We start from the raw sequence: 13814 nt of genomic DNA on the forward strand, positions 1-13814 counted from the left end.
TAACTTCAATTTATTTTTCTTTAGTTTAGTTTAGACTTTTGTATAGTATATAGATTTTAGATTTTTAGGATTTAACTTTAATTAGATTTAAATTTTTGTTTTATTTTTTGATTTTAGAATAAAAATAATAAAAAAATGAAAAAATATATTTGTAGTTTTATTTTTAATGGTTAGAATTTAGTTTTAGATTTTATTTTTTTTTTGATTTTTTATAAAAATAAAGAGGTTTAGGTTTTGCTTTATATTTTTTATATAGTCTAGTTTTAAAATTAATTTAGTTTTAAAATTTTAAATTTTTTAGATTTCTAATATCGAAAAATAAAAAATTGAAAAAAAAATAAAATAAGAAAGATTTAAAAAAAAATTTGAAAAATAAAATTTTGTGGGAAATTATTTTTGCAAGTCTCATGAGCTTTCGCGTTATGTGTTTTATGCTGAGATGCTAAATTTTCAAGTTTGAGATGCGAAATTGATATCTGGTTGATGGTTTATGATTCTCGTGGTGATTTAAAGCATTCATCTTTTCAAATTTTTAGCTGCTGGATATCGTTTTTGTCATTCTAAGAGCATTGTGTTTTTAGCGGATGATAGATGATTGTTGTTCATGGTCCATCCTTTCATATCATTTAACAAGTAATCATTTTAATAACAATCTCTTAAGGCACTGGTCTGCTAAATTAACCAAATCCATCGAGCCCTTTTTATATCGTATCTCGTGTTTCCCAACCAACTGGTCGACAGTTGGCCTCATCATCCCACAGGGACTACCCCCCTTAGCCGCGGGAAACAGGCTTAAACAGAGGGATCGGGGATCAGAGTGACAGCCCCCGGTCTGAGCGTTGTCGTGTCAATCTGCGCGACAACACCCGCATTTGGTTTTTCCGAGGACTTTTATCCAAAAATAATTGTCCTATGTGTTTCTATTTTCCTTGCTCAGTTTCTATGTTTCAAAATCATATTTAATTGTTGTAGGTTGGTTCAGTAATTTACTTCAATGTTTCAAGAAGAAATCTAAAATAAGCTTGTAATGTAATTTACAATCTAGGTGAAGTAGATTTAGTTGGTTGTAGTACGATTCATGAGATTGTTAGATTTAGGAATTTTCACAAAGTGCTAAAAATATATCCCTATTTTTTAGGGATGCCTTTTGCTTTATTTGATTTTTTCTTTTTCAGGAAAGACTGTCATGCATTCATGGAGAAATTTCGCAGTTCTGGGAGAACCAGGCAACCTTCTGACACATGCATCAGACAACGGCTAAAGGAATTCTTTTGTGCAGTTCCTGGGTTGAATGTCTTTGGCTGCCTCTCATGCTCTGCGCGGTTCCCTAGCTGAAGACAAGTTGTCAGCTGGGTATGCACAATTCTAGAGCCTAAGCTCACTGCCATGATGTTTTGCACAATTCTGGAGAGAAAGGTTGACTGTCGGGTTGTTGTGCGCAATTCCTTAGAGAAAGGCAGACTGCCCTCTAAAACTATGCAATTTGCCAAGACAGAGCAAGAACTTGATGTAACCCAAGTCACGAGGTCAGCTTGTGGTTAGAGTCAGCAGAGCAAGTAAGCAAAAACAAGCTGCTAAGATTTTGAGGGAGACTCCAAAAAAAAAAGCAAAGGAAAAATTTTGGAGGGTGGTTGTAGCCACTACAACAGACCCACACCCATATATTGGCAAGGTTTTGTCTAGTATTTAGCATGAATATGCACCCACGCATATCAAATACATCAAATTGTAATATAATTGAATCAAATTCAAGTGACACGATACCCTTTGACAAGTTTGTAGGTTTACAAGTGAATTTCCAAAGTTTCTCTAGTTTTCATCAACTCCATTAGAAGCCCTATTGCTTTTGTCAATTTGTCTTAGATATACTTGTGTAATAGTATTAGTAATCGTCTATCAACATATGATCAAAGTGTTGGGAATCACGATTGTCGTTAAACCAAAACCCACAGGTGTTAGTCAACGATCACATCGCTAGAGATAAGGATCCATGAGAGGCGGTTAGTCCATGTTGCAAAACACATGGGGAGTGTTGGTTTATCCAATGTCCAACAATATCCCCCCCAACATGAGCTGGGTGTGTATCGAACTCATGACCTATGCTCTGATACCACTTGTTGCGAATCACGATTGTCATTACACCAAAACCCGCAGGTGTTAGTAAACAAACACATCGCCAGAGTTAACGGATCCACGAGAGTCGGTTAAGCACATGTCACGAAACACACGGGGAACGTTGGTTTATCCAATGTCCAACAAAAAGTATGTTATTGATGTATTCAAGCCATCTTTCATTATCCCATCACTAGACCAATCATATCATCATTATGTTACATAATTGCTTACTCAATGATTATGAATACATAAAACAACATCCTTATAAACCATTCCACAAATTGAGAGTATATATATCTACCATAAATATATAGTTTAAACCCATGAACATATTTGTAATGAGCACCCAACACCAACATAGATACAAATGTCACAAGACATAATGATACTTGAAGACATTCACTAGTTGGCCTGCTATCACTAGTTTATCTTCACATGATTACATGCATTAAACATTATAGAGCACCAACGCTTGACATAGACCTACCTATAATACATATCACTACCCCCCTTCCCCATTTTCTTTTTTAATAACTTACAACCCCTATGTAACATTCACCATAGCGAAGAAATCCCAAAGGTAAGCAGGCATACCCACAACATCAAAGAATAGGAAAGAGAAGTAAATCAATAGTGTTGTATTACATACTATCATGATACTACTCATGAACTATTTGCCTCCTTCAAGAGGCCATCATGACCAAGTACACAAACTACCTCTTTTAAGAGGCCAACGTGGCCAAGTACGCCAACCATGCAGCAATAGTTTTCTATTGCGAGTGTGATGAGAATTTGTTCATTCATGATATCAAAGTAATGCTAGGCCTCTTCTAGTAGGCCTCCATGGCATCAAACTGACAAGATAGAAATGAAGATAACAAGAGTTGGGTTTGCACCAAATAGTTGCATCTATTCAAGAAGTATGAGGATTTCCTTCGCTCAACCATATGTTGAAAAGTGTGCAACAAGAAATGCTTGTTGAGAGTGCAACAAGATGATGGAGCTTAGTGAAAAGAGTCGCCTTCACTAAGTGGGCCCGCAGGCTATTTTTGGCGCAAGTCTATTTTTAGACTATGTCTATTTTTAGACATATGGATCATGTCTATGGATGATTGATCAAGTTGGGAAAAATAGATGGATTTCTATTTTTGATGAAAGTGTGAGTGATCACAGTGTGAGTGATTACAGTGTGAGTGATCACAGTGTGAGTGATCAAAGTCAAAAATAGAAAAGTCAAATATTATTATCTCACAATAATATTTGGACTATAAACTTAATCTTATTCTCTTGGAGCACTTCAGTTTGAGCTACGGAAGTGGCACATGCAGCTGTCAGAAGGAAATTCGTTTTTCTTATGAGTCAGTTGAGTTGTTGCATGCATGACTTCAGTTAGAACTCAAGTGAGTTGAGTTTAGTGGACTGGAGGTACAGTTGATGGAGTTGTGTTCAGTTTAGCTTTGTTAAACTGGTTGTATTTAGTCTAACTGATCAATAGACTAAAGATGAGTTGGGTGAATTAGTTATTAATTAATTCACAAGTTATTAACTCATAATGCAACTATAGAATACATCAGTTAACTCAGTTGCATGTCAGTGCATGTTCAGTTCAGCAGGGACAGGTGTTAGAGGATCAGATTGCTATCAGTTGTGACTATAGCTGTGCATGATGATTTGCACAATCAAAGGATTGAGTATGCCAATGAGTTTGCTCACGTATCTTCATGATATTATAGCTGTTGCTCACGTCCAACATAGTGTGGGTGACTATTTTGCAGTGTAAAATCGAGTTTGGGAAGCTATTCTCATCAGTTCTCGAGCAGGTTTGAGCAGTGGAGGCAGGCAAGCAGTGGGAGAGATTTGGAGATCAAATCTGAGCTGTATTGTGTGTAACAGGTGGAGATACTTGTGAGAAGTATTATGCTTTGTATTGTTACATGATTCAATCAATATAATATACAGATAGTGTGGGGATTTTAGGGAGATGCTTTCCCCGGGATACATACTGTGTTTATGAGTTTGATTGATGCTTCTATGTGTGCCTGTGGATGTTTCTGCTTCTGTAATTTGATGATCAACGTAGAGGAGATTATGTATTATACATGTTCCGCTTAAATTGTATGATCAGGATAATCTCTGTTGAATATGTGTCATATTATTCAAAATTTCTACATGGTATCGGAGCTAGATAATTGTAGAAAAAGTTTCTACATGGTATCAGAGCTAGATAATTGTAGAAAAAATTTCTACATGGTATCAGAGCTGCTTGATTTGTAGAAGAGATTTTTACAGGATATCAAGCGAGGATTGATCATCAGATCTACTATTCAGGAAGTGTTTACATTCTATTTCTTCAGGCAGAGTTTGTAATCGGGCCAGGTAGCCTCTGGATTCATCCTTCCTTTGGAAGGTGAAATATCCGGTAAAAGCCCATACAGTCAATCTATGTACAAGAAATAATTTGTTCTCACGAATTCTAGATCGGAAGCAGTTGAGTTTTGTGCTGGTGGAATTCGAATTTAATTCCAAAGCAAGAGATAAAACTCAGAAACATTCAGTTCGAGAATGGAGATAGTATGCCCCAGTATCTCACGAAGTTCACCCAATGCCGGGATGAGCTGGGAAGTGTGGGGGTGACTTTCGGATGAGGATGGTGAGTCTAGCACTCCTTGACCTTCCTAAGAGTTGGCATAGCTACCAAGACTCAGTGAATGGAAGGGAGAAGCTGCCAAATTGGGAACGACTATGGTCGGATTTGATGCAGGAGGAGATTAGACGGATCACCAGAGACGGTTCTTCATCCATGCAGGATGAGGAGAACTGTGCCTTAGCGAGTAAGGCGAAGAAGGGAAAGGGGACGGTTTCTCTTTCCGAATCCAGTTCTTCCAATGATGGGAAGAAGGTTGACAAAGCGAAGGTGAGATGCTTTCGTTGTCATGAGTTGGGTCATTATGCTACTAATTTCCCAAAGAAGAAGTCCAAGAAAGGATCCGGGGAAGGATCTGAAGGTGAGGCAGCCTCACTTGCTTCACAGTTTGAGTTGGACTTCACACTCTTCGCATGCATGGTTTCATCCATGATGGGAAGTGGTTGGTTTCTTGACAGTGGAGCTTCTTTCCACATGACCGGTGACAAAAGTTTGTTCAGTAATTTGGAGGAGAAAGATCTCCAGATACTCATAGGGATGGGTAATGATGAGAAGTATAGTGTCTCAGGTATAGGCACGGTTATTTTTCAGAGGGAGCATGGAGCTCGCCTTACCTTGACCGATGTCAAGTATGTACCAGGACTGAAGAGAAACTTGGTGTCGATCGCGATGTTGGAAGACAGAGGCTATGATGTGGCCTTTAGTAAGGGAAAATTTTTCCTTAGACACATCATCACTAGACAGGTGAAGAAGATTGGTTCACGGGTCAAGAACCTGTATGCTCTTGAGGTTCAAGATGCATGCAAAGCCTTGAGCAGCAAGGCAACTGATGGAGACTTGGTGGTTGAGAGGGAGCGTATATTACCTCTCAACATGCAAAGCCAGAAGAAGTCTCAGACGATTGTGGAGGAGCCACGATTGGTGCAGCAGCTTCAGGAGATTGTGGAGGAGCCACAACAGGGGAAGCTGAGAGGAGATCGAGTAGAGACCTCTACTCATCCAGAGACCTCCAGTAGGGGGAAACTTCAAGCCAGGTGGGCTGAGGGATCGCATGCAGCCATACCTCCAGGTAGGAGGTGGGGTGATGTGGATTGATTGTCCCAAGGAGGAGGGGCAGGATCCTTGAGGTACCCAACCTCTTGGATGAGACCTTGCTACGGGAGCCCCGATGTGTAGTAGCAGGAACTGACTGATTGGGTAGAGACAGATGCGGATGGAGCGGCAGAGAGAGCGACAGTGCAGGGAATCCCAGGACAGCGCATAGCTAGTAGGCTGTAGCAATGCGAGAGGCACAAGTGTTTTGCACAGTGCTAGGTGGCACAGAGAGGTGTGCAATGGTGCGAGATGCATGGAGATGTTGCAGTAGCGCAGATGTCAGAGAGGGAGCACTTGTCAGTAGCAGGTAGAGCTTCAGCATCAGAGGATGTTTCTATCCCAACAGGGAGGTCAGTTGGGAGGTGCAGTGCGGATGCAATGCTGGGAGATAGAACCAGCAGCAGCACGGATGCAATCAGAGATCAAAGTGACAGAGGCTAGAGCAGTCAGATACTGAAGAGCACAGAGATGCAGAGTTTCAGTTGACAGAGGCAATAGCAGTCAGAGACTTTGATGACAGAGCAAGTGGACCGGCCAAATGTGTTGCATGGAGAACATTCCAGAGTTACAGGATCGGGTTTGAGAGGAAGCCTTTCTTGTTGAGAGGGAGTGTTGAAAAGTGTGCAACAAGAAATGCTTGTTGAGAGTGCAACAAGATGATGGAGCTTAGTGAAAAGAGTCGCCTTCACTAAGTGGGCCCGCAGGCTATTTTTGGCGCAAGTCTATTTTTAGACTATGTCTATTTTTAGACATATGGATCATGTCTATGGATGATTGATCAAGTTGGGAAAAATAGATGGACTTATATTTTTGATGAAAGTGTGAGTGATCACAGTGTGAGTGATTACAGTGTGAGTGATCACAGTGTGAGTGATCAAAGTCAAAAATAGAAAAGTCAAATATTATTATCTCACAATAATATTTGGACTATAAACTTAATCTTATTCTCTTGGAGCACTTCAGTTTGAGCTACGGAAGTGGCACATGCAGCTGTCAGAAGGAAATTCGTTTTTCTTATGAGTCAGTGGAGTTGTTGCATGCATGACTTCAGTTAGAACTCAAGTGAGTTGAGTTTAGTGGACTGGAGGTACAGTTGATGGAGTTGTGTTCAGTTTAGCTTTGTTAAACTGGTTGTATTTAGTCTAACTGATCAATAGACTAAAGATGAGTTGGGTGAATTAGTTATTAATTAATTCACAAGTTATTAACTCATAATGCAACTATAGAATACATCAGTTAACTCAGTTGCATGTCAGTGCATGTTCAGTTCAGCAGGGACAGGTGTTAGAGGATCAGATTGCTATCAGTTGTGACTATAGCTGTGCATGATGATTTGCACAATCAAAGGATTGAGTATGCCAATGAGTTTGCTCACGTATCTTCATGATATTATAGCTGTTGCTCATGTCCAACATAGTGTGGGTGACTATTTTGCAGTGTAAAATCGAGTTTGGGAAGCTATTCTCATCAGTTCTCGAGCAGGTTTGAGCAGTGGAGGCAGGCAAGCAGCGGGAGAGATTTGGAGATCAAATCTGAGCTGTATTGTGTGTAACAGGTGGAGATACTTGTGAGAAGTATTATGCTTTGTATTGTTACATGATTCAATCAATATAATATACAGATAGTGTGGGGTTTTTAGCGAGATGCTTTCCCCGGGATACATATTGTGTTTATGAGTTTGATTGATGCTTCTATGTGTGCCTGTGGATGTTTCTGCTTCTGTAATTTGATGATCAACGTAGAGGAGATTATGTATTATACATGTTCCGCTTAAATTGTATGATCAGGATAATCTCTGTTGAATATGTGTCATATTATTCAAAATTTCTACATGGTATCGGAGCTAGATAATTGTAGAAAAAGTTTCTACATGGTATCAGAGCTAGATAATTGTAGAAAAAATTTCTACACCATACATTACATATTCTACAGTCATGACATTCCAAAAAACCACATCTCACTATTGTATTTATCAAACAAATCCGGTGTCTTCTCAAGGATCCCACAATTTACACACTTGTCTATAAGGCCTTTCCATAAGAAAATGTCTAGTAAGATACCCCTCTCATTCAAGTTAGAATGGCTTGATTCACCCTCAAATATTTCTCTCGCACCTTCAACAAAATGACATAAAAGGAATATAGATTTTAGTGCTTATCTTGTCCCCAGCATGAGAAGGAATAAGGAAAAATTGGCCCAACCCTCACTTATTGTCTAAAAGTTTATAAAATTCCCCTGAATTATGCCAGTGAGATTTGCATGGATATGTGGAATGGAGTAGATGCTTTGATGGCTTAAGAAGCAATAAAATGCTAGAGGATACCATGAATAAACAAAATGGGAATTTGAGTGACTGATGGAATGTATACAATCTACAAAATGCACACAAATTGTATGACAAAATGTCTAAATGGAATGAGGTTTTGTGGAATACGGCAACCATGGAAAACTCTGGAACCATTTCCCCATTCAATAGCAAAGACTACAAATCCCATTTAATCAGAGATTTTTTACCATAATCCAATTATTAATTTCTACATTCATTTTCCTAATTCTCCTCCAATACAACATAAATATTATTTATGTATATTTCCAAACACATGGCAACATTTCATAGACTTTTGACTATGAACATGATAAACCATCAATTCTCAATCCACATATGACTAGAATAATTACTCAATGCGGCTAAAGTTTCGAAGACATTGACCTTGATTTTGCAAGAATTATTTACTCTAATTTGCCTTTATCCATTTGTACACAAAAACTACCTCATTCACGCACTTCATAAAAATTTAGCTCTTGTAATTTAGACAAGGATTAGGGTTTATGATCCTTTTCCTTCATTGGCTACAATTAAACACACTAATAACCAATTAACTAATAGGATTATCTTATACCAATAACTAAGATAGTGATACCATAAATCCACATACAACCAAATATGTAACAAAAATAAATCTAGGAATAAAACTTCAATATGAATATCAAATAAAGTCATCCATGATTGTTGTGTAGTCTTCTCAATACTAATAATGCACAATTCCTTAGCTCTTTGACATTTCCAACATATATGTTGCCAACCAGTTTCCTCCTAGCCATGCTCATAGAAAATTTCTTTCTTTGAGACCCTCAAACTATTTGGTTCATAATCATTTTTCTTTGTCGCAGAATGTACTCATAGATTTACCATCCACTAGTAAACATCCAAGTTAATATCATTAGTTTCCTTCTGGGGTCCCAACTATTAATCACATTCATGCTCGCATAACTTCTACAACTCTATACTCTACTAGTTACCCCCAAACTTAAGGATCCTCCCCACTATTTATAAAGCTGGTGAGGATAACCACCTCACCCCCTTCATTCAAAATTAACCCTTTTTCTTATTTATTTAATTTATTTATTCATTAATATTTGTCACCCCTTAGAGGTATCAATGCCAATTTTTTTGTTAATTATTTATAATAATTCATTATTTAATAATATATTTATGAGCCACATCAAAGTGGTTAATCCTTTATTGATTAGTTTGGCTAAGGGATCCTTTTAGGTTAACTTTATTTAGTTCCAACTTGGAAGGATTTTTTAGTTAGGGAATAAGGTCATCTCACCCTACTAAGCATTCCCCAATCACGTACATGTTGAAAAAACGCAACAAGAAAATCTTAGTTTGACTTTGCCTTGGTCAAACTAGAGAAAATTAGAATTTCTATTTCAGTGGAAATCTTGGAGATAGTTAACTGAGGTGACATGGCACTTGTCACTCAATTAAATTAGTTAATTCGAGTTAGGGAAGCTTGATTTCAATTCAATATGATTGATTGCTAATTTGTAGCAATCTATTTCAGTTAAATTGAGTTATTTTTAGTTAAAATAGTTTTAATTTTTAGAGGAACTAATGGAACGTCAAGTTGTGCAGTGTGACCAATCACACTCAGTGATCATTCAGTGAACTAATCAATCAGCCCAAAATAATTGATGCATTCAAAGAACTCGAGTTACCCAGTTGAGATAGAGACTCAAGGGTAGTGTACTATCAATTGTATATTATTCCAATGTGTACAGGTGGTGCATGCAATCAAAGGAACAACCTAAAGGAATTGAGCAATTCACTTGAGGGAATTTCCTAATTAATAGGGGCCTAATTCCTCAAGGCACAATGCAAGGAAATAGGAGCTTGGAGGGATTGAAAATTGGCTAAGTGTTGGCCATAGTTAGTCGGTCAGGCAGAGGGATAGACTATACACTTAGAGGTTGTGCTCAGGCTTGAGCAAGCATATGTATTTATCTTTATTCTTTAGTTAATGCAATACAAATAGGAAGGGGTTTTGAGCAGTTGTTTTCCCCTAGATAAATCTTTGTGTATGTGTGATGTTTCCTTTTGCATGTCTATGATTTGTGTTCTAGATCGTGAATTGAAATTTGCAAATGAGTAGAGTAGCTTTGAGTCTTATGATTTAGTAAATTTCATGGGAAATTTCAAATCTATACATAAGTTCTACATGGTATCAGAGCAAGATTCACACTAGAGCAGAGATTTTGAGTTATGTTCTCAGTAGAATCGAATTTGTAGTTCAATGTTGTAGGATCTCTTCAGAGTTGAGAAGATGAGCTTCATGTTGGAAAATGTAACTATGTTTGGTCTTTAATAATGTACTTGAGTCATCATGTAACGTACTTGTCAAAAGAATAAGGAAAATAAATTTTTTTATTATTATTGTGACTTATTAAAGTATGGATTTCATGCTTGGGTCACCATATTTTAGGTCAAAGTCCCCATTGTGGACTTTTAGGATTTGTTCTCAATCTATAGAGTTGTACATTTAAAGAGATCCTTATTGGGCTTTTGAATCATGTAAAAAAGTTAAATATTGAGTCAAATATGAATTATGTAACCTCCACACCATGTTGGCCTAAGGGAATGTCAAGTTGGCCTAACAACCCTATTCAACCCCAAAAGAAGTCTATAAAAGGAAGCACATCGAATTCATTTGGAGCATCACTCTCTCATCAAGTTCAAATTCACTTGTAGAAGGGAATAAGTGCCAAAATATCCTATTGTTGAGAAGAAGTGCAAAGTTCTCTTGTAGCTGGGAAAGTCTGTTGTCGAGAAGCCAAAGTGAGTGCGAGTTTTGGGTAGTCTAAGGAGACAAGTTTTTGGTCTCTCTCTCTCTCTCTCTCTCTCTCTCTCTCTCTCTCTCATGTCCTAGATTGGTAGATTGAATTCTTCCAAATGCCACAGTAGCTGAAAGTTTCCAATTGCCGTAAGTTGCTGCATAGTCGAAGTTGTTGGGAACAGGTCGGATTTTTGGGAGCCTGACTTGGTGTGGAGGGAAGGTCTGGTCTTGGTCTAGGGTGAATATTCTCAAAGAATACTATTGCAAGGAAGAATTATCTTGACTAGGTTTTCCCCTCAAAGGGGGTTTTGCCCTGGAATTTGCATACATCTAGTGTCTATTGTTTTATGTTCTGTTTCTTTTGGTAATTTCTTGATGAACTAAAGAAAGAAGATATAAAGAATCATAATGATAAGAAACATCACAAGTAATTATCAAGGTTAAGAAAATATTCACTGCCTTTCTGATTTTCCAACATGGTATCCGAGATTTGGTGAAAAAGGAAGAAAAAGGTAGATCCATTCAGAGGCACTATCTCAGGGAAGGAGTCTATTATATTCAAGGAAGATGTCTAACTCAACCAAGCGTGAGAACAAACTTGAAGGAGTATCTAACTTCAGATCCTGGAAGAAGAGGATTAACCTAATCCTCGAGAAGAGCAAGGTGTTGGATTTGGTAAAAGGAAATCTAAAGAAGCCTATTGAAGAAGTCAGTGATGCCAACAAAGCGAAATTCAGAGATTTAGAATTAGTGGCTATGACTCTAATGGTAGAAGGGATAAAAGACAATATTGTGCCATTCATAGCTAACATTGATCATGCTCAGGAAATGTATAACGCTTTGTCAAAATTATTCACCATTAAGAACATTGGTCAAGTGGCAAGTTTGAAGAATGCGTTGAGGAATACAATGATGACTAAAGAAGATACTATGGAAACATTTTTTGTGAAGATAGCTAGACTCAGGGATGATCTCTTGGCCATCGATGAGATTGTTCCAGACAAAGAACTTGTGATCACTGCTCTATTAGGATTACCACCCTCTTGGGGTGCATTTGCTACAGGTCTCAACAATTGGAAGGTAGCTCCCACCTTTGAAGAATTATGGATCGCTTGTAGTCAAGAAGAATTAAGGATCTCAATGGTTTCCAATCCTGAAGGAGTATCAAATGCTTATGTTTCTCATCATAAAGGAAAGAGATCGAAGGGACCGAGGAAGAAAGTTGACATGTCTAAGATAGAGTGCTATCAATGTCAAACGAAGGGTCACTACAAAAGTGACTCTCCTCTGAATCCAAAGAATACGAAGAGAGGAAGGGATCAATCCAACCTTGCTATAGAAGGAGACTCAAAGAAAGTCGAGCCCAAAGAACCCAACATTAGGGACTTACACTATTAAGTCCTTTGCTTTACATATCTTGATTTATATGTTTTAGAATACAAATCCCAAAGATAAGTATTTCATGTCTTTTCAGTTTTGGGTTCATGTATTCATTTAGTTTTCATTATATTAAATACTAATGACTTTTCTCCCTCTGTTGTCTTCACTAGGGAAAACATCTGAAAGGAGGAGGATCTCTCAAGACAAGGTTAGTCAAAAAACAAAGGTATGCTTTGAATACATTAATTGAAAGGATTACTCATTTGATGATCTATTACTAAATCTGTTAGTCAAAAAACAAAGGTATGCTTTGAATACAGTAATTGAAAGGATTATTCATTTGATGATCTATTAATAAATCTGTTATGACTAGTTGTATTGAATCTTAGTGATTCTTGTTTGGGTGATGCATCTCTTGATAAATCTACACACCATCTCGCATATTCTGAACTGATTTTGTAGAACCTTAGACAGGTTTTGGAAAGCCCTAACCGAAGGGTACGCTAATGTGAATGTCTGAAATCCTAAGTTACTTAGGGATATTGTGAAATCCTAGTTGAAGTTTTTATTAATGATGTCTTGTTTGGGATTTTGGTGTGATCTAGAAATCCTAGCTTGTTAGGGTTGAATGATAAGGTCTAAAATCCCAGAACCTTTGAAGTTTTGGTAATATAGGTTTTTCTATGTTTCTACATTGGAACCCTAGCTCATTAGGGTTTGGTGGAATGTGTGTTCTACATTGGAACCCTATCACATTAGGGTTTGGTGGAATGTGTGAGCAAGGCCCTTATATTGTCTTAAAAATGTTTCCTTTGGTATTTGTCTATTTATCTAATCAAACCTTAAGTGTAATCAAGATGGTTGCGTGTCTCTCTTGATAATATTTGTGAAGTTGGATTTGACTAACACATGATATGAAATATATTTGTATGATGATTAAATCTAGGCATGTATAGATATGTCCTTTTGATTGAAATCCTAGATTGGTCTGGGTCAGATGTATTAATGTTGTTGGACATTTGATATGATTATGAATATGAATTCCTAGATATATGGGTTGACCTAGTTATTGATGGTCATAAGTCTTAGGACATAATGGAAGTCCTTGTTTTAGGATTTAATGGAAGTCCTTGTCTGAGATTATAGGATGATGATATCTGGAAATCTAGGGTGTTGTAGCTAAACCCTAGTGTAGTTAAATTATCTAGTATGTGTGATATAACACTCCGAAATCTATGTAGATGATTGTTGGAAAATGAAAATCTAGGCTTTTGCAGTTAATTCCTAGTAGTAATATTGTCTAGTGTGAAATGTAACAATCTGAGATCCATGTATTTAATGATTGTTGAGATTGTGGAATTCTAGGGTTTTGGATTTAAACCTTAGTCAAAGTAGAATCTGTGAAATATGATGTTTTGAGGTCTATGTAAGATTGTTGAATTTGTGAAAATGGAATTCTA

The sequence above is a fragment of the Pinus tabuliformis genome, chromosome 1_1 (assembly GCF_031772625.1).
Source record: "Pinus tabuliformis cultivar Carrire ecotype Pingquan chromosome 1_1, CPIR1, whole genome shotgun sequence".
NCBI lineage: Eukaryota > Viridiplantae > Streptophyta > Pinopsida > Pinales > Pinaceae > Pinus > Pinus tabuliformis.